This window comes from Cebus imitator, unplaced genomic scaffold, assembly GCF_001604975.1.
Source record: "Cebus imitator isolate Cc_AM_T3 unplaced genomic scaffold, Cebus_imitator-1.0 Scaffold95, whole genome shotgun sequence".
NCBI lineage: Eukaryota > Metazoa > Chordata > Mammalia > Primates > Cebidae > Cebus > Cebus imitator.
In genome coordinates, this window is record NW_016107410.1 from 1,709,266 (window position 1) to 1,722,137 (window position 12,872).

The 12,872-nt window shown below is 34.3% G+C and overlaps 1 protein-coding gene across 3 annotated transcripts in view; it reads right to left on the minus strand.

Annotated features, from left to right (window-relative positions):
• Nucleotides 1-12,872, minus strand: part of DPP10 (dipeptidyl peptidase like 10) — a 1,448,345-nt gene that overhangs the window by 526,255 nt on the left and 909,218 nt on the right. The window lies entirely within an intron of this gene.

Here is a 12,872-nt window from a genome sequence, read left to right on the forward strand (position 1 = left end):
TTTTGTATTTTCAGTAGAGACAGGGTTTCACCATGTTGGCCAGGCTGGTCTCAAACTCCTGGCCTCAGGTGATCCCCTCACCTCAACCTCCCAAAGTGCTGGGATTACAGGTGTGAGACACTGCACCCAGCCAAGAAAAGAGGTTTCAACCAAGAATTCTGTATCTAGCAAAATAATCACTCAAATGAAGAAGAAACCAAGACATTCCCTGATAAACAAAAGCTGAGGAAAGTTAAGGGAGTTTGTGGTAAGTAGAACTGTCCTCCAAAAATGTTAAAGGAGCACTCCAGCATGAAGTGGAAAAATGTTAACAATAATTTGAAGCCATATGAAGACACAGAAAACTCTAGCAATGATAATTACCTAGGCAAACAGAAAAGGCAGTCTTATTGTATATTTGGCTTGTGACTCATGTTTATATTTTCTATATTACTGTAATTTAAAAGAAAATTTATAATAATTATAAATTTAGATTAATGGTCACACAATATATATAGATGTAATTTGTGACAAAAACAATATTGTATGGGTGAAACTGTATAAAAACAGAGTTTGTTTATGTGATTGAAGATAAGTTAAAATTAATTCAAACTAAATTGTTATAAATTTAAAATATGAAATACAGTAATCAGCATAAGCATAAGAACTCATTTGCAAGGGGAAATGAGAAGAGAATCAAAGAAGGACACTGCAAAAATAAACACAAGAGAAGGCAGAGTTGAAGGACTTAAAGAAAAAAAATTAAAAGAGAAAATAAATGGAACAATGAAAAAATTACTTCATTTTAAGAAACTAAATGTAAATAAATGCAATTCTCCATTCAAAAGGCTGAAAATGGCAGACTGGATTTTTTAAATTCACTTACTTTATTTCTAAAGATGCAATGCATTGAGGGTAAATGAATGAAAAATATATTCTATGCAAACTGCAACCAAAAAAGAGCAGAAATTGTTATCTTATAATCAGAAAAAATAGACTTTAAGTCAAAAATTATGAGAAGAAATGATACTATATATAGAAATATGGTCATTAAAGAGACAAAATAATAATCATATATGTATCAAACAGTAGAGGTGCAAATTATACACTATGGTTTGAATGATTGTGTTCCCCTTTCAATTTCATATTGAAATTTAGTCTCTAAAGCAATAGTATTAAGAGGTGTGAAGCTTGGGAGGTAATTATTAGGGCCCTACCCTTATGAATGGAATTAATAGCCTTATAAAAGGTCTTGAGCTTAAAGGGAAGGGAAGACTATCTTTTCCTTCTGTTCATTCTGCCATGTGAGAATGCAGTATTCCTTTCCTCTGGAGAGTGCAGTTCCAAAAGGTATCATCTTGGAACCAGAAAGCAGCCCTCTCCAGATACCAGTCCTGCCAGAATCTTGATCCTGGGCTTTCCAGCTTGCAGAACTGTGAGAAATAAATTACTGTTGTTTATATTATTCAATCTGTGGTATTTTGTTATAGCAGGACAAATGAACTCAGACATTATATGAAGTAAACGAGTTGCTAGAAAAACACAAACTACCAAACTTATTCAAGAAGAAATAAAATTCCTGAACAGACCTATAATAGGTAAGTTATAAAACCCATTAATCAAAAACCTTCCTAAAAATAAAAAGCTAGAACCAGATGAATTCACTCATGATTCTAACATTTGGAAGAATTAACACTCGTCCTTCTCAAACTCTTCCCAAAACTGAGAGATTACTATCTCATTCTATGAGGTTAAAATTATTTTTATAAGAAAGCTAGACAAAAATAGTACAAGAAAAATTAACAGATCAACATCTCTTATAAATACAGATGCAAATCCTTAAAGTATGCTGGAAAACAAAATTCTTCAGCATATAAAGAGGATTATACACCATGAACAAGTGGGGTTTATTCCAGGAATATAAGAGTGCCTAAACAAAGGAAAATTAATGTAATACAACACGTAATAGAAAAGGGAGAAAAACAGTCAGCTCAATTTATGGATAAAATGTATCTGACAATATCCAACACTCTTTACAAAAATATTTTAAGAGCTAGAAATAAAAAGAATCTTCCTCAACAATGTAAAGAATATTTAAACAAGCTAAGACTGCCCAATGAAAAAAAACTGAATGCTTTCCATCTATGATGGAGTAAGATGAGAACATCCACTTTTACCAGTGTTATCCAATATTGTACTAGAAATTCTAGCCACAGTAACCAGACAAGAAAAAGAACAAACAGATAATCAATTTAGACATGAAGAAGTAAAACTACCTCTGTTCACACATGGCATGATCCTCTATACATAGGCAATCTTGATGAATCTACAATAAGCTACTAAAGCTAATAGATAGATGATTTCAGCAAAATTGAAGAGTACAAGATTAACACTCAGAAATCAGTTGTGTTTCTATATACCAACAATGATTAATCAGAAAAGAATATTAAGGTATCAGTTCTTTTTACAGTATCATACAGAGGGATAAAATAAATAGAAATGAATTTAATCAATTCATTTGAAAGACTTTTTACACTATAAACTACAAAATGTTGATTTTTGTTTTATTTAAATTATTTCAAGAATGTAAGGACATTCTATATTTATGAGTTGGAAGACTAATATTTCTAAGATGGTAATATTACCTAAAGCAAATGCAGATTCAATGCAATTACTATTAAAATATCAACTGGCTTTCTTGCAGAAATAAAAAAGCAAATTCTCAAATTTATATGGAATTATAATGGACTCTTCATAGCAAAGCAATATATATATATATATTTTTAAGTGTAACAGTCACGCTTCCAGATTTCAAGCATTTCTACAAAGCTGCAGAAATTAAAATAGTACAATGCCAGCATGAGGATAGATATAGAGATGAATGGAGTAAAATTGTAAGCCTGGAAATCACTCATATATCTGTAAGCAAGAACAATCAACAAGGGTCACACTACCATAACTGGGAAAGAACAGTCTCTTCAATTGCTGGGTGAAATGGTTGTTCATGTGCAAAAATTAAAGCTAGACTCCCTAACTCACACCATATTAAAAACTTAACTCGAAATGATCAACCGTAAACTTATTTTAAACCATAAACTTATTTAAAAAAAAAAAAAAAGACAGATCTTTGTGACCTTGGATTTAGAATGTATGCTTAGATATGACATGAAAAGCGTAAGCAATGAAGGAATAGGTAAATGAAGAACTTTGTGCACCAAATGAAACTATTATGAAAGATATAACCTAAATTATAGAAGAAAGTATATGAAAATATGTTTCTGACAAGAGATTAATATCCGGAATAAAGAACTCCTACAACTCACTATCAGTAAAACAAGTCACTTAAAATGGGCAACAAGCTTAAATAGACGTATCTTCAAAGAAGATACATAAATGGCCAATAAGCATGTGAGAAGATGCTCAATCAGCATTGTTAATCATTAGGGAAATGCAAATTAAAACCAAATAAGATTCTACTTCATATCTCTTTAATGCCCATAATTAAAAAAAAAAAAAAACACAGAAAATAACAAGTGTTTCTAAGGGTATGGAGAAACTGGAACACATGAATATTTCTGTTGGGAATGTAAGATAGTTCAGCTGCTGTGGCAAACAGTTATTCAGAAACTTAAACATAGAATTACCACATGATCTAGCAATTCCATTCCTAGGTATATAACCTCAAGAACTAAAAACATGGACTCAAACAAATACACACATGTTCACAGTAGCACAATCTGTGGAATATGCATACAATGGATTGCTAAGAGCCATAAAAAGGAATGAAGCACTGTTATATGTGACTTGGTAGATAAACCCCTAAAATATGCAAAGTGAAAGACGTTAGACACTAAAGGTCATATATTACTTGATTCAATTTATGTAAAATATCTAGAAAAAGTAAATCTTCAGAAAACAGAAATAGGTTGGTGATTGCCAGGGGATGAGGGAGGCAGGATATGAGGAGTAACTGCTTAGTGGGTAGAGTTTCCTTTTAGGATGATGAATATGTTTTGGAACTAGGTAGAACGGATGGTTGCACATGATGTGAATGTACTAGGTGCCACTGAATTGTTCACTTTAAAATGGATAATTTTATGATATGTGACTTTCATCTCAATATTTAAAAAAATAATAATATCAGGAATTTAAGTTAGGCAAGAAAGATCATGAAGGTGATGTGGAGAGATAAAGCCATTCAAGTAACTAGAACTCTTGAACACTGAATGATAATGCATATAAAATAGTTAATGTACTTGCTTAGTTTCTCTAGTTGCATATTTACTGAAGATGACTCAGCAAATGCAGGATAAGCTGCGAGTATTGCATTGGAGGTCTTCTACCCCCCACGCAAGTCAAAATGTGATCCACAGATTTAAGGTACAGTCTTCCATTCAAGTAAGATTGTCTCCCAAGTCTAGTTTCACCGATTCTAGTTTTGCTAGAGTTTATCAGGTTGGACTTTACACTCAATTGAACAATCTTAGACCAAGAGAAACAGTGCAGTTAAACAAGCCAAAATAATGAACAAACATTGAAATTGCTCTAGCTAAAATTTCATTTTCCTGATCAAAGATACAAAGTGGGATATTAGTTTAAAATACTGTTAAATAAAGGTTTGTTGTTTTTTTCTTTTTACTGATACAGACTCTTTTTCCAGATGAACTCTGTAATACAGACGACATTGGTTACAGTTTAAAACAAAGGAATTTAATGTTAATTGCATACAAATGGCATCATGGGAAATAATTACATATTAAACTATCCTCGTCCACAAACACAGAGCATAAATATGTATTCCAATATTTTTTCCCAGGTGGAGTGGGTAATTGTATGTCACACTTTCTCTCTTTCTTTTTTCCTGCTTTTCTTTTTTTTATCTTTTCTTTCTTTTCTTTTTGAGAGTCATGCTCTGTTGCCCAGGCTGAAGTGCAGTGGTATGATCACGGCTCACTATAGCCTCAACTTGTTAGTCTCAAGTAATCCTCCAGCCTCCTGAGTAACATGTGCCAACACGCATGGCTAACTTTTTTTTTTTTTTAACTTTTAGTTGAGACGGGGTCTCACTATGCTGCCCAGGATGGTTTTGAAGTCCTAGGCTCAAGTGATCCGCCTGTCTTGGCCTTTCAAAGTGCTAGGATTACAGGTACAAGCCATTATACCCCACCATAACTCTCTGTTTCATGGAAACCTGACTTCTCAGAGACAAAGCTATCTAATCATACATTAGAGGCCAGAATGTCACATTTTTAAATGAAATTTCTATTAGGCAGAAGCAAATAAAATATGTGACACAATATTTAAAGTTGTATAATAACATACAATTTTATATAATGTGGTGTAGGATAGAAAATGTGAACTTGTATTTTATCATGGGTATTTGAAGTCTGAAAAATTATGAAACCAGAAATAAAAATACATATAAAATTTACACTTATGATTTTCAACTTCCCACTTCTGTCACTGCCTACTTTTCTGCCCCTTGTCCAAATTTTTACACCTCCATCCTCAGCTGAATTCTTTCTCTGCCATGGCTTCCCTTTTAGAAGTATGCAGAATTACTTTGCTAATTACAAAAATCATGGGGAGGAATAAAGAAGAAATTTATTTTTCTAAAACATTTTTCCCCATCTTCCATGGGTGTAAGAATATGTCTTAACTTAAATTACAAAGATTATGACACATGTCAAAACCAAAAGTGCCTGAGATAGTCATCCAGCATCTCTGCCTTCTAGTTGTGTGAAATGAGGCAATTTACTTCAACTTGCAAGATTCAAATGAATACTCTAGAATGTAAATAAATAAATAGTATTTATGCAATATTTGTGATATGAGAATAAATTAAATAGTACATGTAAAGCACTTGGTACAACATCTGGCAAGAAGAAGGTGTAAATAATTGTTAATAGAGTCTCTTGACTCTTGTAAAACTAAAGACATTATAATATAAATCAAATTCATCATTTATCTGATTGGACACAACATTATGAGAGTAACTAAGGGAATCAAATATGGCTTAAAGATAGAAATGAAACTATAAAGCAAAGACAAAAAATGTAACTACTTTTATTCCATTAATACCAGAGGAAATTATTTTTTATTCAACAGTAGAGATAAATCTATTTTTAAAAGCAACAACAATCCATAATATACAGGGAGAAATTGTTAGAATCTGTCATTGTTTTCTCTGCAGCCTGATTATGTCTGGATAATGCTGCATTGAAATCTGTATTCAATCTGTGCTGTTCTTGAAAAAAAAACAAGCACAGACACATTAGAATATACCTATCAATACAACACATCTTCTGTTTTAGTTCAACAAAATAAACAATTTACATCGTGGTCAATGCTGATGTTTACAAGTAATGCAAATCTAAAAATCTGTAAAACTATTTTCCCCTCATAAAGCATAATGAGGATAGTTTAATCATTGCTTTGACATTTTCAAACACAGGTCAGGTGATTAAATGACATCTGTTAAATTACAGATGCCAGGATATTGTTTGCAATATAATATAACATTTTAACTAACTATAACCAGGAACTGTTATTTTGTTAGAGCACAATAGCAACTAGAATGAATTTTTGCATAACAATAACAAATCAGCTGTCATCAGTCCAATAAAGTCCTTAATTTTATTAAATGCTTCCTAGGAAATTATATATATACATATATATATGTACATGGGGGGCACATGAAGCTTTTTAGAGCCATCTTTCAAAGGGGCAAATAATTTTTTAAATCTGGTGTCTTTTTTTTTTTTTTTTTTTTAACAGTTTTTTGCTCTGTCGCCCAGGCTGGAGTGTGGTGGCGTGACTTTGGCTCACTGCAACCTCTGCCTCCCAGGTTCAAGCAATTCTCCTGTTTCAGCCTCCCAAGTAGCTGGGATTACAGGTGCCCACCACTACACCCAGCTAATTTTTGTACTTCTAGTACAGATGGGATTTCACAATATTAGTCAGGCTGGTCTCAAACTCCTGACCTCAGTTGATCCGCCCTGCCTCCCAAAGTGCTGGGATTACAGGCATGAGCCACCACGCCAGGCCTAATCTGATGTCTTAACAATGGAGAAAGAGAGAATTCTTTACCTCAATGTCATATTTGTGGGCATGTAGCAAGGCTAGGGGGTGAATCCAAGTCAGTCTAATACCAAGGTCAATTTAATCACTATCTACTATACTTTCTCCACAAACTAGCTGCTGAAGTCATCCAAATCTGTTACTCTTAGCTGTGTTATGTAGAAAATTGGGCTACTTCCTTTAAACTGGTGTGTTATAAGGGTTAAAAGAGATGATTGTGTGCACTGTACACTTAAGCTGATGTAAGGAAAAGCCTAATTCCTTAAAGGCTGACTTCTAGTTTTTGGCTTATTTTGTTGATTTTTCTGGATCAGATTGCCTATGTTTCTGTTCCTTCACTTCCTTAATTCTATGTTTTCGCTCCAGTTAACTAACTGAGCATAGCTTCATGGATATAACCCATATCTGATATTAAAGACTCATCTAACCATTAACATCACTGTGGCAGTATTGACCTGTGTAAATTATTACTTATGGCATATGAAAGAAGTTTAAAATTCTTAATCTTAGAGATACTTCTAGAAGTGAAAATAAAGACATCTCTCTTGTGGAACCAAAAAAAATCACTATTATATTCTTGTTTAACTGAGATCAAGCAGAGTTCTAATGATTCCTACATCAATGCTTGGTTTCTTTTATACTCTGATAAACCTGCAAAGACTATCCACCATGCAACCTAAAAAGTGTACTAAAGGAATGAATCCCACTATTGTAACAGATGGTATTTGGAAGTTTCAAAAAGAAACAAGAGCTAGAGCTAACAATGAAGATCACATTTTGGTCTTAGTCAGCCATGACAGATAATCAGTGTGATGACTTTGTCTTGGCACTGACTGATTAAAGACACACAAAAGGCAAAAGGCCATTGCTGCTGAAGAATTGTGGAGTGTGACAGTTCTCGGGTGGATATTTCAATATGGCAGATGGATGAAAGAGCCTGATGAATATCCTTTATCGAATGCATTCTGACTCATAAAATACGCACCTTTGTTCTCAAAACAGGTTAAAATTGGTAATCGTATTCTGCACATAATGTTCTCCCAAGTATAGTCCTTCTCATTCTACATATTAAGTGTAAAAATAAGATTGCAAATTAAATGCTCAGCTTTACTAGACTGATTTCCACAACTTTAAGCATAAATGTACTCTCATATATTTGTAGAGTATAATTATTGATCTTATAGTTAATATATTCTCAAAATAAATGTGGATAAACATTTTCTTTAAACAAACTCAATAGAAAAAAATGTAGGCTTCATCAATGCATTTGAATAACTCTACCCCTTAATTTAAAAAGTGGAGTGAATAATTTGTTTCTTTCAGAAATACTTATAAAATAAATTACTTGAATAGTTAGCCTATTCTTCAAAAATAGTTAGAACTTCTCTTCACAAGGCAAGGAAGAGCCTGATAATCTTAGAAAGTAAGGCATGTGTGTCAAATATGCAATATAATTTGCAATCAAACAAAAATTATAATGAACATGGGTTTCTCTGGTTACAGATTTGCATTCCTTAGCACTTACCTGAAAATTGTCATGCTATTTTGAGTAAAAGAGTTTCAAAAACATTTCTTTGACTAAACAACTTTTTGTATGCTTTCATCTTTAAACATACCCACTAAATGTATTTTCATGATAGAAAAATCTTAGTGAAAGAGCTCACCATATTTCATCTGTTGCTATATCTGTCACTAAACAAGCACTATTATTGTTGGTAGTGTTTATTAATATATTCAATAATAGACATTACAATTATAACACACTTCAAGAGATCACTTCCCATTCTAGCAAACTAAAGATGTCCTTTTCTTCAATGACACACTGATACCATAGAGGTAAGTGACTAGCCCAGGGTTATATAATTATAGCAGCTATATGAATTTCTGACTGCTGCTTTTATTGGAAAAATTGTTCTGGAGGCAGCCCTTGTGCTAAAAGTCCCAGTGTCTTGCTAAACTCTCACAATCAGAAGCTTCCGCTCCTGACGTGGATTCCCCTACTTGGTTGAAAGTTTACACCTGCTTCAGTGGTTTACTTAAAAGCTAGGCCTTGAGAACATATTGGTGGACAGAGGGAAGACCGGAAGGGTGATGCTGTATGTTGAATTTCCAGCTGGAGTTTTTTCTTTGTGGCTTTGTTCTAGCACAGCTGAGACAACTCAAGCCCAAAGATTAGAGGAGAAAGGCTTGGTGCAATTGGAGCATTGCAGTCTGATCACAGACATATACAGCCACAGACGCATGCAAAATCAAAAGTGTACATGGTCTTGATGCATATTCTTGTTCTCACCCCAAAAGTTAAAAAAACTCAGGTATTTTTCCTGTCCAATGAGAGAGCAAGACTAGATAACTTCTAAAAGTGCTTCCCAGGTGAAGACCCAAGTCTTGTGCTGCAAACTACTAGTCTTCTGGCCTTATATATTACTCTGACACTTTTGGGTTGAGCCCACCATAAAGGCCATGCAACTAGACTGCCATTTTGCTGGGTCACAACTCAAATGACTAACCATTGTTGTTATACTTACCCACTTCATCAATTTATATAATTTTCTAGGCACTTGATGGCATTGAGTTTACAGAGAGCATAGAACACTCTCTGTATAAAGGAGGATGTCTGCTTCCTATAGCAATACCTTTGCCACTCCAGTATAATTACTTACTTTTTAATTTTATAATGTCCCTACCAATAATAATAATGAAATCCAAAGACTTTTGAACATGTAATATGTGAAATGCATTTGGTAAACTGTAAATCTACATAATAATCGTGGGCTGGCTGTGGTGGCTCATGATTGTAATCCCAGCACTTTGGGAGGCATACACAAGAGGATTGCTTGAGATCAGGAGTTTGAGACCAGCCTGGACAACACAGAGAGACCCTATCTCTACAAAAATAAAAATAAAAAAAATAACTGGTCATGGTGGTTCTAGCTGCTCAGGAGGCTGAGGTGGGAGGATTGCTGGAGCCCAGAAATTCAAGGCTGAAGTGAGCCATGATTGCACCACTGCAGTCCAGCCTGCAACAGAGCGAGACCCCACTTCAAAACAAAACAAAAATAAATAAATAAATGCCACTTCTATTTGTATGATTAATATCATATGAAATTAAGCCTGGGTTGAGGGGGGCTGTGGTTGTTCTAAATATGTGAGTTTTCTAAATGTGTATATTTATGTAACTAGGGATTGGAGGTAAAAGATATAAAATAGTGAAAGTGCTGGGCCAACTACCATAGCACCTAGAATGTGGTAAGTGCTCCATTATTACCTATTGGATGAATAAATGCATGAATAATTTGACCCCAGAAGACTAACTCCAGGTTAAATATTGTGTCCCTTTCCATTTGTCATAACTAAAATTGAAGTCACAAAGATCTATACTCCTGAGATGTTTTATACCTTTTCTGGGAAATATCCTTTATGTAACTCTGCTTGGTATGGTTTCTGGTGGTCAATAAGTACTGAATAACAGCAATAATCAAAGGAGTGGCAGCAGCATTGCTAGGTACTGTGCAAAACTCTTGGACTACATTATCTCATTTAACCTCCATAATAACACTACAATGTTGGCAATAAATATTCTACTCATAATACAGATGAGTAAAGTTAGAGACAAGGTTAAATAACATGCCAAATTGCACAAAACTAGTGTCTTATAGAGACAGAACTCAAACCAAGGTATGTCATGTTTGCTCTTGCTTAAATAAATGAAGAAGTGTAGGACATAAATGGACTCAATTATGGTTCATCACTGTGGTTTTGTACTGAGAAAAATTGGAAAGGGTTGAGCAGAGAAAGTTTAATTTAGTGAGTGGCTAACTCTATATGGTCTTTGTTGCAGCAAACTCTCAAGTACTCTAAAGTATCAATATGGCCTCAGTGAGTAAAAAGAAAACCTGAGAAAGTGAATCACTGGGACAAGGATGCAAGAATCAGAATGAAAGAAAAAGAATTCAGGAGAAATACATGGGGATTATGACAGGAATATCTCCATCTGGCTAATAGCCATCAATAGAAAGCAGCAAAATCAGCTCATTCATTTTTTATAATTATGTTAAACTTCTTATGTTTAAGTGTAACACCATACCGGAACTCATATTCCTACAACAATGATTCTTGGCATTGTGCAGCCACTTAGAGCCATCATATTGTTTAATTACATTGAATTACAGATATACAAATGAGGCAGTTGTTAAGAAAAGGTTCCTGAGAGAATGCCGGATAAACCAACTTTTACCAGGGAATTTTTCCTTTTTTTCTTTCCAAATTATCTTTCTCTCCTTCCTCCCTACTGGCTCCCTTTATTTCTTTCTCAATCTCTCCACATGTTAAATAACAACTAACATGCACACAAATGTTCACTGCGGCACTGTTTACAATAGCAAAGACTTGGAGCCAACCCAAATGCCCATCGATGATAGACTGGACAGGGAAAATGTGGTACATATACACCATGGAATACTATGCAGCCATAAAAAACGATGAGTTCGTGTCTTTTGTAGGGACACGGATTAACCTGGAAACCATCATTCTCAGCAAACTGACACAAGAACAGAAAATCAAACACCACATGTTCTCACTCATAGGCGGGTGTTGAACAATGAGAACACATGGACACAGGGAGGGGAGCACTACACACTGGGGTCTGTTGGGGGGACTAGCGGAGGGACAGCGGGGGGCAGGAAGTTGGGGAGGGATAACATGGGGAGAAATGCCAGATATAGGTGATGGTGAGGAAGGCAGCAAACCACATTGCCATGTATGTACCTATGTAACAATCTTGCATGTTCTTCACATGTACCCCAAAACCTAAAACACAATAAAATATATATATATATATATATAAAACCCCCAAAACAGCTAACAACTGTATTTTTGGCAGTTTATATATTTCAAAGTCAATATTTTTACAAAGATGGTATATTTCACAAAGTGCCCCATTGGAACAATTGATACTGTCATTTATATAATTAGTCACAGAAATTACATGACTAAATGACTCTGAAAAAGAGTTATCGTTAATTGTATTTTGTACATCAAGAAATAAGTTTAATGTGTTTAAGGGGTTCATAAAATAACAAAGCTAAGACAAAAACTGAAGTGGAAATAAATGACATTCAAAAACAGGCTATAATTTTAAAATATCAGCTGATTTCCAGATTCATGCAATCCTATCCCAGAAATGACTATTTTTCATAATACTGTGCCATATGTGGGTGTTCAGTCTTTGAGAAAACAGTTGGGTGGGTGGGTTGCAGCAACATGCCAAATGTATCTAGAAGACAATTGGGGAGTTTAATAGTAATCCCCTTATCTCTGCCTTCCTTATTAGTACCTACTAAAGAGTAATAAATCTCCAGGGTTTTGAAATAGTACCTCCAAAAGAATTAAACACAATAATAATTTCCATATTAGTGTTGAACTCTTTATTCTGAAGAACGCAGTCCAAAAATCATTGCAAGGGCAATTTGCAGAGGTTCTTTAGATCGGGTAGAAAGTTAAAATGTAAAAACTTCAGGGAAAGAAAGGAAAAGAAAGAAAGAAGTATCCAAATGTAGAGGCTTAGATCACTCTCTTTCTATCTGAACTTTTTCCATCAAATCCTCTCTTTCCATTTCCATACAGTTGAGTTATGATCTATATATGGAAACTTCCAGATACCACTCCCTCATCTTCAACCCACAATAAAAGTCAAATGTCTTCTGCATTTATCAAACTAACACATAGTAAGGCTGTAAGTGGCAATGGAGACTAAAAGCTCCTTGGCATTCTCAACTTGTATATTTTACATTTTTAGCTTCCCAAAATATCCTGCA